The sequence below is a fragment of the Gossypium hirsutum genome, chromosome D08, assembly GCF_007990345.1.
Source record: "Gossypium hirsutum isolate 1008001.06 chromosome D08, Gossypium_hirsutum_v2.1, whole genome shotgun sequence".
In the NCBI taxonomy this organism is placed as follows: Eukaryota; Viridiplantae; Streptophyta; class Magnoliopsida; order Malvales; family Malvaceae; genus Gossypium; species Gossypium hirsutum.
In genome coordinates, this window is record NC_053444.1 from 52,068,940 (window position 1) to 52,088,418 (window position 19,479).

The window sequence follows — 19,479 nt, forward strand, 5'->3', positions numbered from 1 at the left end:
AAGGGTATACAGAACTTAACCATCGAACTAACAAGCTCATCTGGACACAGAATTAAACTTGAGTCACTAGTTCAAGGATAAGGATTAAGTCAATTTAAAACATAGTAAGAGAACTTTCCAACAGTAAGATTCAAACCCCTGACCCCAAACATATATGCAGAACACTTAGCCATAGATACAAAGACTTAATTATTGGCAGATATTAGCAGATAAACATTGAAATATTGGGGGCGTTACAATGTATCATTCCCCCTTTTATCGAAAATATTTGTCCTCGAATCTTGTCTTTGGCGGTACAAGAAAGAATCTTTATCATAGGCGGAATGGTTTAATAGATCTCCTCTTAAAGGATCAACAAATTCCTGAAAGAATGAAATAAGTCCACTAAACAAATTCAAGTTAGGGTTAGTGAAAACATAATCATTCCTCTCTTTCAGATAGGTTCTCTCTTTCTTTTCTTCTCTTTTTTAGTGTGAATTGAACTCTCTAATTTTACCTTGTAGGAATTTTCACTCACCAAAATTGGACCATTAAATCAAATTTTATTGCTCAAGCTCTCTTGTCTCTTAGTCTTTTTACATGATTCATCCTCACTTCCCTTTAACCCCTCAAAAAATTTTTGTACATTGAATTCATAATAATACAACTCTTTAGGAGGATAAGGTCTAAATCATCCAAATTTAGAGACTCTAGGAAATAATTCTTACTATAAACTTTTTCCTGTTCACAAAGTTCACTATCACTATCATCATAGTTCGCACTATTACTATCAAGTTCTTCGATATCAACTTCGAAATAAGGTGCAATGTTAGATTTAGACTCAAAAATAGACACAAAACCATACTTACTGTCTTTACAAACGGCGTCACTCGAAGTTTTTTGCTCATTTATATCATCATCAATGATAGCAATAGACGAAGACTCATCAATAGGATCTATGTCATACTTATATTCCTCAGCTTACAAGGATCTTTTGTGAAATGAATATGTTGGACATTCAGAGCCTTTGTGATCTTACGCATTACACCACATGCACTTTCTAGCTCATTCTCTTTGTTTTAGCATAAGTCATTTAAGCTCGCAGAAGATGCAATGTTTTTTTTGTATCAATGTCTTTCTTGACAAGTCCCTGAACAATAATGGTTGAACGACATTGGAAAAAACATGTCCATGAGGGTTTTCTTACAAATATGACATCTAAGCTTTGTCCAAGGTTTATCATTATTAGTTTCTATTCGAGCCAAAGTTTGGTTGAAATTTTGTTGAACCACCTTGTGATGAAGGACATGAGCTTGCAATATGTCGAACTTATTTTCTAAATGCTCTTGCACCTTTTTGAAATCTTTTTGAAGTTCGTCGAACAGTGTTGTAAGTTGGTCCATGGTAACCATGGATGGATCATGCTCTTCATCCTTACTATGTGTACGTACTATTATTAGAGGTTGAAATAAAAAACACTCAAAAAAAGTTGATCCAAGAAAAGTAAACCTCATCGTTATACACTTGCAATAAGAAAAATAAATAAATCTAAGAGATAAAGAAAAGAAGTTAAGATTTTCTAGCTTGTAACTTTTAAAGAGTAATCAAATTCAACAATATTCAAAAAGATGTGGGATCACTCTCTAACAAAGTTCACCTAAGGCTCTAAGAAGCCAAAGGAGAGGAAACTATTTCCATACCTATTAACACAAGAAGGAAAAATATGTTAGAATACGTAATAGAATAAGAAAAGCTAAAACCAAAAGAAAATCTAATGCTAGAATCAAAGAAAAGAAACTACTCAACCGACAACCTGAAATAATGGAAAACAACTTGAATTTTTTGTTCATGGTGTTTTTGATGTGCCAAAATCACGAAAATGAAATTGAAAAATCTTCATATGATAAATATAATTTTTGAAAATTCTTAGCACGAAATTCAACCCAAAAAATTATTTTTTTATGTTTTCGATATTTTTAAAGACTATTTAAGTAAAATTCGCAAAACATTTTGTATAACACAAGGAAACAACTAAAAAATTCCCAAATCTAATACCAAAGGATAAAGGATTTTGTATAGAAAGGAGGTGGAAGAAGGATCATGATTGTATTCAAGTTGTTTGACTCGAGAAACAGAGATTCAAATTTGACTTGAAAAAAGAAATAAACAAATTTAGAAATTAAAGAAAACGAAAAAAACTAAAAGAAGACGTTTAAGAAGTAAGAATAAATATTCAAAATAATAAATAAATAGACGAAATTTAAAAGTAGGAGATGGATCGAATAAACCGATGGATGTGATAGATAGTTGAATATGTGTCCAATTGAACCCTTTGAGATATAAATCCCAACTGTAACACCCCTAACCCGTATCCGTCGCCAGAAAAAAGTTACAGAGCATTTCCAGAATCTACAGATCAAGTAAACGAATATTTCACATCATATAGTATTCAAATCATGCTAAAACCAAGTTTTATACATATATGATCATCACAAATACTCTAGTATTCAAACTTATCAAATTGACCAATTTCACATATAGGTATACTTGTACTAAGTATTAACATACCTATAAGATTATCATCATTCAAGTATACCAAACACGCACATCTAACATGATATAGCCTCTCATATGCACATCAAAACATGTTCATTACAAGCCATCCCTATGGCTAGATATAACAAAACATTAATAAGCAAACATTGGCCAAATTAACTTATACATGCCATTCTAACCAGAATCAAATCATCCAAAAGTACCGATAGAACCAATTGATAGTGTGATATAACTCCGACAAGCTTCCAACCCGTTCAAGCTTCCTATAATCTATAGGGTAAATAAAAACAAATATGTAAGCAATGACTACTTAGTAAGCTCGTGTAATCTTTAATCATATTAATTCATTTCAAATATGAAATCTATACATATCAAGAATAATCCAACATTGATACGACAATACTCATGAAGCTATATTCATCAACTCACAAGGTGAATAAATCCACAGCATCACTTATACATATTATCCCAAGCTTAGTAGGATTTTATATAACTTTAACTCATCCAAATTTCTTTATTTTCATTTGCATTTTTTTACTTTCCACACTTTTTCCATATGCATGACACACAAGTCATAAACATATCATTCAACCATGGTCACAAGCTAGTGCATTTAACCAAAGCCTTTTTCGAATTGATCACATGGTAAGTCATTTTATAAGAAATTGCATAATTTAAACCTTAACACTCTTTCATGAGCACTAGCATATTTTCAATTAAATACTTACCAATTCAATGCATCATATAAATAAACATATTACCATTCAACCAATAGCTTGACACTTGCCTAAGCATCAAGCAACAACACTGGTTAGTGTACTTGCACATATTACATATAAATTCAACATTGATAAACTTATTTTCTCGACATGTCACACTTGAGTTTATTACTCGTCTCAACATACATAATTTTCTTGTATCAACATATCAAAGATAGTCACATATTTACATGTCATGATACATATAATTCTCTTATCGTTTCTTCATCAACATATATCATTCATTTCATTATATCAATATTTCATGTACCATCATTTTCATGAATTTCGTGTATATTTATTTCGATAACAGTTCATAATCATGAATATACATAATTATTAGGCAAGTTTCATATACATGTATTTTTTATGTCATGTTTCAACATATCAAATAAATATCATTTCCATGTATTTCAGGTATATACCAGTAATAGTTCATTTTGAACTCATGTTATCTTATATCAGAACTTTGCCCGTTGAACCATTTAAAATGTCGATGGATACATGGGTAGTACACATATAGTGTATAAAACTGTAATCCGTCAATTCATATTCAGGAATGCTCATACGAGCACTTAACGGGAAGCTCTTTCGAGCCATATAACTTGAAGCTCATGTGAGCCATGTAACAGAAAGCTCCGGAGAGCCATTAACGAGAAGCTTATACGAGCCAATTTTGGGAAGGTTCAAGCGAGCCAATATCGGGAAGCTCTGAAGAGCTAATTAATCGGGAAGCTTATGAAAGAGCCTTTAATCGAGAAGCTCTGAAGAGCCATATATTTGGACACTCATAAGAGCTGCGGTGTGTCCACAACACATGTAAGATCACAACCTATCGGGATGCTCCGAAGAGCTATTAACAGGAAACTCGCAAGAACCATATAACGAGATGATCATGAGAGATATTATCGGGACGTTCTTTAGAGCTGTGGTGTGTTAGCAATAGATATAGGAACACAACCATTCGGGATACTCCGAAGAGCTATTAACGGAAAGCTAGTGAGAGCCATAAATCGAGAACCCTGTATCCATTGAATTTCATTTGTTTAAACGAGACTTAATACTTGTCATATATTTTTCGGATATGTGATCAATATTCATACATAGCAATTACACAATTTACATACACAACATTCAAGTAAAACATATAACTATACAATTTAGTTACATGAACTTACCTGGCTAAATTGTAGAAATACCAAGATTCAGGGGAATTTTGGTAATTTTTCATTTTCATCTATTTTCCTCCCGATCTTGATCTAAATTAATAATTTCATTCAATTTATTAATTTAGATAATAAAAAATTTCATTTCATGCAATTTGGTCATCTTTTAAATTTTTAAAAAATTACCCCTAAAATTTTACTTTTATTCAATTTAGTCCCTAAACTCAAAACATGCAAACTAACCATTTTTAATACAAATTCAAGCTATCCAAATATCCATGGCATTCAATACAACCCATTTTTGTAATAAATTAACAACAAACTTGTATTTTTACCATTTCAACAATTTAGTCCCTAATCGGGAAATTCATCAAAAATCACTTAATAAAATACTTTTAATTAATAAATAATATCTCAAATTCATAATTTAACATAAAAAATCATATAGATTCATCAATGGAAATATCCAAAATCTTTAACAATATCAAAAACAAAGGTAATGTTTAGTTGGACCTAAATTTAACGATCTCAAAAACATAAAAATTACAAGAAAAAGGGATTAAATTGAACTTACATGCAAGAATATAAAATGGCAAAACCTTCAATTTAAACTCCCATGGTTTTCATCAATGAAAAATAGAAATGTCCAGAGAAGATGTCTTTTTCACCTTTTTTTTTATCTTATTTTAATTTCAACAAATTTACAATTATGTCATTGAATCCTTTTATTTTATTATTTTTCCTTCATATGCCCCCTCATCCATTTAATTTAGGTATAATTGTTTCTTAAGTCCTCCCTCATGTATTAATTAAACCATTTAATCACATAATTATTATAATTAGAAAGTTTTGCACCTTTTTCAATTTAGTTCTTTTAAATTAATTAACTATCGAAACGTTAAAATTTTTTCAACGAAACTTTAATACTACCTTAATGAAACTCCGTAAATATTTATAAAAATATTGGCGACTTGGTTTATAGAAACGAGGTCTCGATATCTCATTTTCTAAAACCACTTGACCTAAATTATTATAAAACCCAAATTATCAATTCAAAAACCTTTTTAAAACCATATTTGACTCTTAAATATTAAATAATAATATTTAAGAACTTACTTGCCGGATTTGGTGGCCTCAAACCACTATTTTCGACACCACTGGAAATCGGGCTGTTACACCAACAAGCTCAATTAATCACTCTTATCAACCCTCCAAGAAATAATCTTTGGCAAATTGATGGGTGAAAAATGAATTCCCTTGACTCCTTGAAGAAAATCGAGAAGAAAACTACTTCTAGAAATCACAAGAAATAAATCTTGCACAAAGAAACTAACTCTAGAGTTGAAAACTGTATTAATGAAAACAATTGTGTGTTAATGATCAATGAATAAGCTTTTATATAAGCTAGCTAAGTACATCCAAATAAAACTCTAAAGTATATTGAAACTCTAATTAATCTAAACAAGAAGTAATTTTAAACTAAACTCTATTGTTTGACTAAGAAACATAGAACTCCTAACAACTTAAAATACTTAAATAATATCCAAAGTTCGGAATAAATAAATAATAAAATAATAAACTGTATAAATAAAATATTAGGATCATATATAATAAAAATTAAGCAAAAAAATGAACTCAATATGATTTAAACTTGAATTAAAAGCCCAAAACTCATAATTTCCGTAATATTCTTATCCAGAAATTCTGCTCGCGCAGTCTTCATTTAAAATGGTCATAACTTGAGCTCCTGAACTTAAAATTGAGTGATTGAAGGTGAGTTTTGAAGCTAAGAGGTAGACATTCGAAGGCCTTGAACACATATCAACTAAAAAATGTTTGGATCACATCCAAAAAGTTGTATCAAGTCGACTGATTTCCCAAACTTGAAAATTGGCAACTTTAGTGAATGAAATTTAATAAATTTCACCCCATTTGTGCATGTATCACTAATGACATGCCATCTATATCCTACAAGTTCAAAAATTTTCTACAATGGCTTTAAAATTATTATAGATCCAATATTCATCACAAGCACAATTAAGTTTCATAATGTCATAATCAACAGCAACCACATTCATTTACTACTTCTTTGAGTTATCCACATATTTATTAGGTTACAAATACTCAAATTCATGAAATTAACACTTAATTTAGCATAAAATTTCAAAAACCTAATTAAGTAAGAAGAATTCTAAAGTACTTACAAATTTGGCTAAATTATACTTCTTTCAAGCTTCACTTGCTTTCCCTTGTCTAAACTCCTTATAACTTCTTCCTTGTCTTTCTCTTCATTTCATATCAATATCATAAAATATAATATATCAATATTCATAATCTACAACACTTTCATGCTCAAATAATCAAACTAGACTTGAAACTATTACTAAATCATGAAGATCTTACTATAAAACATTAGTTTCTCATTTTATCTAAATTTTCTCTCTCTTCAAACATGTGCTCTCCACTTCCAACTTGAAAACTAATCTTGCTAGGTTGTGGGTAACTTAATTTAGCTAAGTTTTCTATGGACATTTGATAGTTTTAAGCTTGGAAAGGCCTTTAATGGAGATGGAGGATCAAATTGTAAAAAAAAGTTTTCTTTCTCTCCAATGGTGTAACATGAACAAGGAAAAAGATGGAGAACTCTCTCCATCGTTCTGCTAAAATATCTTTAATATTTTAATAAAATAAAATAAAATAAGTCAATTTAATATAATAATAGTAATGATAATGAAAATAAAATATTATTATAACTAAAAAAATCTATCTATCATACATATCCACTTGATTTTGATAAAATTGTTTTCCATGTCCTCACACATTTCACCACTAATTCAATTTAATCCTTTTATACATTCAATTTCTCACCTTGACCTCAACATGTTGGTAAACTTTATAATTTAGTCTATATCCCGGATTAATATTTCTCAATACATCAATCTTTTACATTTTCTCTAGACTCTTACTACCTTCTCCTCTAACACTTATAAATCTTATTTTATTTATTCTAAAAAGTTTGACTCATAATTACTCAAAAAAATATTGTTATGACCAATAGATTTTGGGGATATTACAATATTAGCATGGTTATATAAAAATTTTAATTTAAAAAAAAATAAAAAATCACTCTAGGTTCTCAACCTTACCAACACAGGTAAAGTTTCATCAAGAAAACTATTTATATTTTTATTACCTTATCAATAATTATTATTTTAAAAAACATTGCTCAACTATTTATTTATATATATATATTATTTTTTCACATATATAATAAGTGAACCATAGGGGTAGTTGTTAGCTCAATAAATCAACCAAATTAGCTAAGAGGAGGGGGTGAATTCACCTTTTAAAAATTTCTAGAAGAACAGAGAAAATAATGAAACAATGAACACAATGGTTTATAGTGGTTCAGCCCCAAATGCCTACTCCACTACCTTAGCTTTCCACAAATAACGACTTATCCAAATTCACTAATTTGATCAACCTTTGAGGACAAGGTTTAACCTTGAAACTTCCTTAAGATTTCTATACAAATCTTAAGACACAAACCCTCTCAAAGAGAATCAAACAAACAAACAAAAACATAATTCTTACAAGATCAGAGTGTTTACCAATTGAGCACAAAAACAAAGAAAAAAACACTTGAGTTGAATTAAAATTATTAATGTTCACAAGTGCATATACAAAACATATAAACAAAAATTGAACTCTAAGGTTGATAGAATGACACTTTACGCTTTTTGATCTCTCTTATTGTTTTTGAACCTTTGGAAACTGGTATTTATAGTCCCAAATTGATTTCCAACCATTGTGGTTGTTGAGATATTGAATAGAGCCATTGGAGATGAAACTACTAGTGCATTTATGTCGCTTGCAACATGGTATCGATACTTTTTTATAGGTATTGATACTATTTGCATTTAATTAAATAGTTAGTGACTTTTATCCCTATTTACATTGATTCCAAATGAAATTTATCGATACATGATAAAAGGTAGTGATAATTTTTATAGGTATCAGAATCTGTTGTTGCAGGTGACATTAATGCACTAGTATTTTCATTCCCAACAAATCAATTAAATATCCCAACAACCACAATGGTAATTGTCGAAACCATTTTTTATTTTGGAAAAAAAACAAAAATTAGTTTTCGACTTAAAAAAAACAAAAATTGGGAGTCGCCACCAATCTTTTATTGAGGTGTGATTGGATCACCTAAACAATAGCTTGGTCTACGAGTTTTAGAAAAATGGATTCGGGATTCGGTTACGTACGAGGAAGGATTAGCACCCTCGTAACGCCCAAAATTGGTACCTAGTTAATTAATTAGTGTCTTAATGTCAAAAATTTAAAAATATGATCCTTAATAAAAACTAAAAAACGTTACTTATTAAGACTCTTATCATTTCAGAGAAAGAAAATGTTACACCCAATGCATTAGGGCACGACATTCTATTTCCTCAAAAATGATTTAGTCCAAAATACTCTTATAATAAAAATTTAAAATAATATCCATTTATTTAAGATTTAAGAAATCGCGGCCCAATACGTTAGGGCACAATTTCTCAAAATCCTAAACTTGGAATATTTCCTTTGTTATCGTTTTTTAAAAAAATATTTGTCTCGAGAAATCAATACGTCACATCCAATACGTTAGGATACAACATATTAAATTCTCGACAACAAGATTTTCATTTTATTTTTTGATTAATGAGCAACTCTCGATCGTTAGATTTAACGAAGAAAATCGGAACCCAATACGTTAGGGCTCAATTTCCTTGAAAATCCTAAATACGAGTATTATCTCAATTTTGAAAATTTTTGAATAAAATGATTTTGATGCTTGAATGATATCGAACATAGCCTTTTAAGCGAATAGAATGCGATAAATGATAATATACAACATGGAGCGATAATTCGTAAATAAAACATACATTAATGAAAGATAAATAATAAATGAATTCGAAAGAAAATACATAAACCTATTTAAGAGAGAATTTAAAGGTAATAGATAAAATAATATGAAATCAATAATATATAGAAAAAAATAATAATTTATTACAAATTATATATGTATATATAAAATAGTATTGTATAAAAACATTTTCATATAAATCTTTAAGACATATAAATATGTAAAGTGAATTTCGAAAATATATTACAAAATAGGGATATCAAAGAATATATACAAATCATGTTGAATTTACCTAAAATATAAAAAAGTGTGATAAATCGAAATAATAGCAATATATATTGAATTTCAAAATAATGATACATTATAATTTTTTTAAAAAGGGTAATATATACATATAATTCAATAAACTTATAGCCATAATACATATAAAACGTAAAGTAAAATGGAAAATACTAAGCTTAATCATTAAAATAGTATTAGATTCAAAATTATATATATATTTAAAATAGTGTTGTAAGAAATCAAGCACATTGAATTAACAAGGATTTAAATTGAACTCCAAACAGAATTAAAGAGAAAAAAAATGAAGGGCCCAATTAAAATGCGCGAATAACTCATAGGGCTCGAATGAGAAAATATCTCCATCCTTTGAAATGCATCACTTTATTAAGGCTAAAATAAATAAATAAAATTCGCAATGGTATCACCTTTTCCCTTTTTTAAAATCGTAAATAATTAAAAAAAATGAGCTACCTTCAAAAAAATGCCAATCGTTCTCCCTTTTTTTTATTGATTTCTTTTCCTCCTTCTACAATGAAGGGAGAGGCCTCTATTTATAGTTGAGCCTCTCCAAATCCAACGGTACAAATCAATTACATCAACGGTTAAGATTAAAGGGTATCTACAAATTAAATCTCTAAGATTACAAAATCATATCTTCTAAGATTGCATATCATATCCAAGATTGCATATATCATATCTAAGATTGCATATCCTTAAAGATTATGTTTCCATAAGCTTGTAGATGGACCTTCAACCTTTTTAAGTAATGGGCCATTTCGATCGGGCCAAATGATATAATTTTGTACTGGACTTAGACTTTATTTTATTATTGTGAGCCCGGGCTAAAATTGGGTATTACAACTGCCCCTTTTTGCTCGTTGCCGTGTAACAGGAACGGAGCAAAGACTTTAGAAATGGCTAATTTTTGCCCAGTCACGCTGGATCTAGTTGCTCTTCTTCTTCAAGCAGCCACATTCCATCTTACTGCATCTTCAGAGGTATAGGAATTAGTGCTTCAATATACTCCACTGCAACTTCAGGGAGATAAGACTTGTATCTTCGATCTACTTCACCACCAATATGGGAAGACAAGATCTGCTACCTTTGATCTATTTCATGCTAATACATGAAGACAAGATCTGCTTTCTTCGATCTACTTCGCCAATACATGAAGACAAGATCTACTTTCTTCGATCTACTTCGCCACCAGTATGAGAAGACAAGATCTGCTATTTTCGATCTACTTCACGCCAATACATGAAGACAATATCTGCTATATTTGATCTATTTCACGCCAATACATGAAGACAATATCTGCTATCTTTGATCTACTTTACGCCAATACATGAAGACAAGATCTGCTTTCTTCGATCTACTTCACGCCAATACATGAAGACAAGATCTGCTATCTTTGATCTACTTCACGCCAATACATAAAGATAAGATCTGCTTTCTTCGATCTACTTCACGACAACCCAGGGAGGTAAGGCTGGTATCTTCGATCTGCTTCACTGTCGGTACAGGAAGACAAGATCTGCTATCTTCAACCTGCTCCACTACGACCCAAGGAGGCAAGGCTGGTATCTTCGATGTGCTTCACTGTCGGTACAGGAAGGCAAGATCTGCTATCTTCAACCTGCTCCACTACAACCCAGGGAGGCAAGGTTGGTATCTTCGATCTGCTTCACTGTCGGTACAGGAAGGCAAGATCTGCTATCTTCAACATGCTCCACTACAACCCAGGGAGGCAAGGCTGGTATCTTCGATCTGCTTCATTGTCGGTACAGGAAGGCAAGATCTGTTATCTTTAACCTGCTCCACTACAACCCAGGGAGGCAAGGCTGGTATCTTCGATCTGCTTCACTGTCGGTACAGGAAGGCAAGATCTGCTATCTTCAACCTGTTCCACTACGACCTAGGGAGGCAAGGCTGGTATCTTCGATCTGCTTCACTGCCGGTACAGGAAGGCAAGATCTGCTATCTTCAACCTGCTCCACTACGACCCAGGGAGGCAAGACCGGTATCTTCGATCTGCTTCATTGTCGGTACAGGAAGGCAAGATCTGCTATCTTCAACCTGCTCCACTACAACCCATGGAGGTAAGGCTGGTATCTTCGATCTGCTTCGCTGTCGATGCAGGAAGGCAAGATCTATTATCTTCACTGACTGCTCTCTAGGGAACATGACCTGTATAATGAACCTAATTATGCCTAATGATTAGGATGGCATAAAATAAATCAAATGCTCCTAACTAAACATGTGTGAATTATGTTTGCACGAATGCATAATTTTTCTTTTCTTTTCGAGAATTATCCCACTTGGGTTATCATTGCTCGAAGTTTATTAAGGCTTTAACACTAATGTGCTACAATGTCTTCTTGCTTAGCTGGCTTTTCTGAAGAAACATTTAGTCAGGTTGCCCCCCACTGTAAACCTCGAAGTTCAATCCATTAGGGCGCAAAATTTGTACCATCATTCTCCCACTGTAACCCAAAGGTAGGAATATATGGCTTTTTCACGATCCTTTCCTATCACAATTCAAGGATACAGGATCTAAATCTCTCTGGTCCCTTACACCATTCCCAGGGTATCGTACCAAAGGCTCATGCATAGATGAAGAATTTCTTTTCTAAAGGGAACTTCTTCCTATCCCTTGAAGCTTTGTCAACAATCAAGATTTCTTGTCATCTCATTCAATCAACATTTTTGACAAAAAAATCCAAAGAGAAAATCTCAATTTAGACTCTTCCTTCTCAGATTTTCAGCCTTTAAACTTGGTGTGTTCTAAACAATAGTCCTGTTTCAGGTTCCTGTATTAATTAGAAACTTCTAAAGTAATATGGAAAACTTCCTTTGTGAAAGTTTTATTAGTCCATTAATCATTATTCCAATGCAACATGCTTGCAAAAAAAGGTCATAACAATGGATAAGAATAAAGTTAGTTCTGAGCATAGCTCGAAAGGAATAAATTATCAAAAATAGTAAAGAAGGATAACAAAGAAATTGATTGGGAATGTGTATCTTGGAAAAGAATGAAGTATTCCAAGAACAACAAATCCAATAGTATGAAGATTGGGTGCCCTAGATATCGCAGCTTGAACTTTTCTGTACAAACTTTCTGAAAACCGTTCTGAGTTTGACATGTGTTTAGGAGATCTACACTGCTTTGTCGATGCCCTAAGATGTCGCCTACCCTTTTCTGTTGATTCAAGTATAGCAAGATCATCATATGCCCCAATCTGATCAAGATTCGAGTTGTTCTGATCACCTCATGCCCCATTTTGATCAATATTTGAGCCGCCCTTTTCGGGTTTTCAACTCAAATCCCCTTTGGTCTCAAGGCATCCTTTGCGGATTTTCACCTTGGCCTCTTTTTTTTTTGGCTTTTTCTTTCTTTTTTTTGAAATATTTGAATCTGAACTCAGGATTAGGCATGTCCTTGTTATCCTTTCTAATCAAAATCGACGCTTTTCCAGATAAGGCCTTCCACATAAGATCCTTTCCAGCTTGGGATGAAGTTCTTCTTGTATGGAAATGATCTTCTTCAATACCAGGTCCCTCTCAAAGAATTTTCTAGGGCGGACCTTTTTGTGAGTTCGTATCATTTGCTTTTGGCGCATTTGACCATGATGAATAACTTTGAACATTCCTCTTCAATCGGAATTAATCCAAAAACTCAGAGAGAAAGAATCTTGTCTTCAATAGGCAATACCGCAATGGGCCCAGAAGAAAGACATTGCCCCGGCGGAGTTTTTTTTGTGGCAATATGACATTATTTGTGAACAGACTGCAAACTTTTGATATTGCTGTTGTTCAAATTTAGTACATTGTCAGATATGATCCTTTTGGGGTTCCATACTGACATAGGATTCTTCAAGAATTTCCTGACTGTCGACTTTATGATATTGGCATACGAGGCAACTTCCACCCATTTAGTAAAGTAATTGACGACCACAAAGACGAATCGATAACCGACAGACTCTTTTGGCGAGATCGACCAAATGACCTTCATGCCCCACATAAGGAGAAGTCATGTATCCCAATGATTTTTTTTGTAGGGTAAGATCATTTTCTCGACTTGTTCTACTATCCTTAACAAGTTTAGAAATAGGCTACAATCTATGTCATCTTCAAAGTTATGAGATCCCTCTAAACACATATCTCGCTCAAAAGGAGATTCTAAGTCTGTACCAGCGTCACTCATATCATTGATATCTGAGGACCCATAGTAAGTGCAAAAGAATATACAAATGAATATATGAATTTATGAATAATTATTTATACAATATGATCATGAATGAATAAAAAGAATGATTGTGGAAGAAAATCCAAAAGAATGAAAGAATAATTATTCAAAAAGAATGAAAAATATTGCCTCAAAAATAAATGCAAAGATATATTTTATTAGAATAATGACGTTCAGACATGAGCCTTTTTCACAAAGGAATTCCTATCTTTTTAGGCTAAAAACAAAAAAAATGTTCTGAACATTACTCTAAATAAGCTCTAAAAACTACAGGAATTTCTTTCGCAGTCCAATTGCTTAGAACACTCCAGATTTATAAGGGCGGATATCTAACAAGGTCCCTTTTCATTTGTGTCCTCATATATGTCATTGATGTGAACACTTCCCATCATTATGTGCATATTTTTCTCCTCTTTAATTTCCTCACAAATCTTCATCTCCTTGTCGTCCATCATGCCCTGAACCAAGGCCTTGAATTTCACACTCTCTTGGGTCTCGTGCCCCTTCTCGTGATGGAACTCACAATGGTTCCTTGTCTTTCCATGGTTTCCTCCTGAATTTGAAATAACTAATCTCATTCCTGCCCTCACGTCTACCCCATTACCAATATGCTTGGGTAGTGGATTTATTGCGTTAGACGAGTCATCAAATCTGATAACACCCATGTTAATGAGTCTTTCAACCAGTTTCTTGAAGGCGGTGCAATTCTCTATTGAGTGCCCCGTAATTCTTGCGTGGTATTCACACTGAGTATTTGCGTTATACCATTTAGGAAATGGAGGAAACATTGATTTCTGGTAGAAAGAGGACACCACATGCGCATTAAATAGGCTTTGATATAGCTCACTATATGACATCGGTATAGGTGTGAACTGAGGCTTTTCTGTATTTTCCTTGCCTTCGTGTAATATTCTCGCTTTAAAGGACTCTGATGGCTGGTGTTTTCTGTCTTTGGCCGGCCCACAGCGATCGGTTTTGAGTGGCCCTTGTTATATTGGCTTGCATTATCCCCCTTATTCCCCTTTCTCTTTGGGGCCTTTATAGTGCCTGGGTACTCTACCCTCGCCTGTTTTATTTCTACTGGATTATCAAGAGCAATAGGATAGGCTAGATTGTTCCTCAGATTGGATCTTGAGCCTATCGGGCGATTCATTGGTGTTAACGTATCGGTCCAATATTGTTGAGATTTGATAGTAAAGGGTGTCCCTTGCGGACGTATATCTGGCTGGACACTTATCGGGGTAAAACCTGAAGGATAAATAGGGTCTTCATTATCCTCCCCAAAGTGGACCACTAGTCTCTCCTCTCTTTCTAACCCTCTAGCCAATAACTGGGTTAACTGGTTTATCATATCACTTTGGGATTCTAGCATCTAATCTTTCATATCTTGTTGAAATTTGGTCAACTGCTCTAGCATCTGCTCTATTCTCTCCAATCTTTGATCCATGCCTCCTGACTTTGCTTGGGTACTGTAACGGTGTTTTGTTGGTTAGTTAGTTTCCAGATTAACTGAGGAGTGACTTAAATTAATTAGAATCTTTTAGTATTTTTTAATGCATATGAAGAAAATGCAATGTATGAAATGAATGCAAAAAGGCGTCAATTTTGATTCAATTCCATTTAAGAAAACTTTACTAGAAATTAAATTTTTTTACATAAAGTGAACTACAAATAAGACTTTGCCCTAATACCCAGAACTCTAATCTTTCTAAGTAACAAAGCTAATTCTCGCCCCCGATCCGATTCTAATTCATACTTCACACTCAGCATGTCAGCCTGTACTGCCAAAGTCTGTATGTGATCAACTACTTCTCGAATTTGGACCACAACTTCCTCCATAATATGATCTCTGATCCTAACTTGATTCTGAAAGTAGTGGAGCTGTTCATTATTACGACTTTCATTTGCTTCCAAGTACTCGATCCGGATCTCACAATTTTGCAGCGCAGCTTCTAGCTCTTCTATTATTTTCTTCATTTTCTCAATCTTACTCAAGCTTGCTTTTAACTCTATTGCGGAATTTCGACTTTGATAATGACGAAGAGATCTTTCCAACTCGGTCACCCTATCCTTTAATTCACCTTTCTCTCTTTAGCTATCTAACAAACTCTTTTCTAAGGCCTCGTTTCGCATCTGCATCTCTTGGAATTTTTGCTCCCATCTATCGGCTTTGTCCTTTCTTTCTCGAATTTCTGCTCACAACTGTTCTGAAGTTTTTCCCAGCTGAGCAGTTCTTATTGACAGACGTAACTTTTTATAATCTGTCTTCAGACTATCCAACTCTATCTTCTTTTCTAAATCCGTATTTTTTCTCTCAAAATCTTGTCTTTCTATTTCCAACTCAGAAGGGATGACATGCAAATGCTCCTCTATTAACTGGCAACTTTCTTGACTTATCTTGGGTATATTGTCGTTGATTCTCCTAACCCACCATTCATTATACTCAGGAGTTGTCATCAGACCCACCGCTAACCTCTTCATTCGGCGAGTCTGTTTCCATGCGCTAGACATCTCTTGAATCTTCTTTCTATAACCATCACCTCTATACGAAAATTCACAATCAGCTATCCTTTGTGTTGCAGGTATAAATTGTCTTGACCTATACTGCCTTAGCACCAATAATGGGGCATATCCAACAGCTCCCCAAATTCCAAGTAGTGGAACCCAATTGAAATTACCACACCTATACAAGATCTCATCTGGAAGCAACCAAAAAGCTCTCCACTCAACATCCTCCTCTTGAAAATTTTGAAGAATTACCATCCACTTCTCCTCCGAAATGTCGTCTCTTCTCGGTATAGCTACTATCTCCTTTAGTGGTGAATAATTTTCAGAGAAAACCCGAACGAAACCTTATCCACCTTCCAAAAGTTACTGTGAAACCATGCAAGTAGAAGCTGTGCACATCCAATAAATCTGCCCTCACCCGTTTTTCGGCATGCACTTAATGACCTGAAGGTTTCCACCAAAATTGTAGGAATCGGTGTAACCTTCTTATCAAACCGGTCAAATAAATCGGTGACTGCTTCATCCACATGCCCCAAGGCCTTGGGGAAGAAAACCAAGCCGCATATACTTAAAGCAAAGACATCTAACCTCTTTCTCACGTCTGGGTGTGTTAGAATTACATCTTTCAAACTTCTCCAAGGGACGCATTTACTATCCCCCTTTTCCTTAATCCGTGCAGCAACCCATGGCTCACTCATCCCTGTTATACCCATCAGCTTCTTTGAAAAGGTTGGCACATTTACCGCTCTCGAGTAGACCCTATCCACTTCAAACTTTAAACATCGGAGTAAAGCCACATATTCCTCTATCGTGTGCACCAAATCGATCTTCCCAAACGTGAAGCAGCTGTAAGCAGGATTCCAAAACTGGGCGAGGGCTCGAAGCAAATGCTTGTCTACCTTCACATAAAGCAAATAAGGAAAATCCCCATAATTATCATAAAACAACTGTCTAACCTCATCATTCCACTGATCCTAGATTTCCTTCAACTCCTGCAAATTGTTTTGAGTTACACTGATGCGAGTAAAATCCCATAATTTCGATATATATCCATCGGCCAAGCTATCGGCCAAGCTATCGCCTTTCTCTCGTTGCGTTGTTTCAGACTAGGTTCGGACAGCCACATTATCCTCCACTTTATCAAGAAACCCTTTTTCCATGATATGCTTTCTATCTAGCAACTGAATATGAACTGACGCCTTTTATGATGTAATGAAATGTCATGTCATGCAATCAAAATAAGACACAAAAAGTCAGTATCATATAAAACCATAGAATATAATCAAGAAATAATAAAAATACCTAATCGGATATCTACTAGGGTTCAGTATAGCTCTACCTAAGTTGGACTCCTAAGGTTCACTATATGAAGTTTAGCTTCCAGGGCAAAGGTACCCGAACCAGCAGATTCCTCGCTCTTCACCCATTATAGGCTCATATAGATCAAGTTCAGTTCAGGGGAATACATTTTCCCTATGACTATACGAAGATGAAAACCTCACGAAGTCATAGGTACAGATGTACTCCGAAAGCGATCCACTATCCTATACGGAGGTGAAAACCTCATGAAGGAATAGTTTCTCACTCCCACTTAAAAGGGTAAAATCATTCAACTCATGTAATGTATAATGCAAACAATACTTAAATCAATTAAACAAGAAAATAATGAATGCAAAAGGATATCATGAATTTATTTTTTTGACCATAAGACAAAAATTAATCAAATTTGTGGCTCAACTCTCTTATTTTTTTAAAAACATCATCCCCAGTGGAGTCGCCAAGCTGTTGAAAGCATTTTTTATTTTAAAAAAAAACAAAAATTAGTTGTCGACTTTAAAAAAACAAAAATTGGGAGACGCCACTAATCTTTTATTGAGGTGTGATTGGATCACCTCAACAATAGCTTGGGTCTACGAGTTTTAGAAAAACAGATTTGAGAGTCGGTTACGTACGAGGAAGGATTAGCACCCTCGTAACGCCCAAAATTGGTACCTAGTTAATTAATTAGTGTCTTAATGTCGAAAATTTAAAAATATGATCCTTAATAAAAACTAAAAAACGTTACTTATTAAGACTCTTATCATTTCAGAGAAAGAAAATGTCACACCCAATGCGTTAGGGCACGGCATTCTATTTCCTCAAAAATGATTTAGTCCAAAATACTCTTATAATAAAAATTTAAAATAATATCCATTTATTTAAGATTTAAGAAATCGCGGCCCAATACGTTAGGGCACAATTTCTCAAAATCCTAAACTTGGAATATTTCCTTTGTTCTCATTTTTTAAAAAATATTTGTCTCGAGAAATCAATACGTCACATCCAATACGTTAAGATACAACATATTAAATTCCCGACAACAAGCTTTTAATTTTATTTTTTGATTAATGAGCAACTCTCGATCGTTAGATTTAACGAAGAAAATCGGAACCCAATACGTTAAGGCTCAATTTCCTTGAAAATCTTAAATACGAGTATTATCTCAATTTTGAAAATTTTTGAATAAAATGATTTTGATGCTTGAATGATATCGAACATAGCCTTTTAAGCGAATAGAATGCGATAAATGATAATATACAACATGAAGCAATAATTCGTAAATAAAACATACACTAATGAATGATAAATAATAAATGAATTTTAAAGAAAATACATAAACCTATTTAAGAGAGAATTTAAAGGTAATAGATAAAATAATATTAAATCAATAATATATAGAATAAAAATAATTTATTACAAATTATATATGTATATATAAAATAGTATTGTATAAAAACATTTTCATATAAATCTTTAAGACATAAATATGTAAAGTGAATTTCGAAAATATATTACAAAATAGGGATATCAAAGAATATATACAAATCATGTTGAATTTACCTAAAATATAAAAAAGTGTGATAAATCGAAATAATAGCAATATATATTGAATTTCAAAATAATGATACATTATAATTTTTTTTAAAAGGGTAATATATACATATAATTCAATAAACTTATAGCCATAATACATATAAAACGTAAAATAAAATGGAAAATACTAAGCTTAATCATTAAAATAGTATTAGA

General features: G+C 33.0%; 1 pseudogene; it reads right to left on the reverse strand.

The window, feature by feature from the left end:
• The window catches only part of LOC121220355 (uncharacterized), a 37,675-nt pseudogene extending 21,634 nt beyond the window's left edge, over positions 1-16,041 (reverse strand).
• Between the last annotated feature and the right edge of the window lie 3,438 nt (positions 16,042-19,479).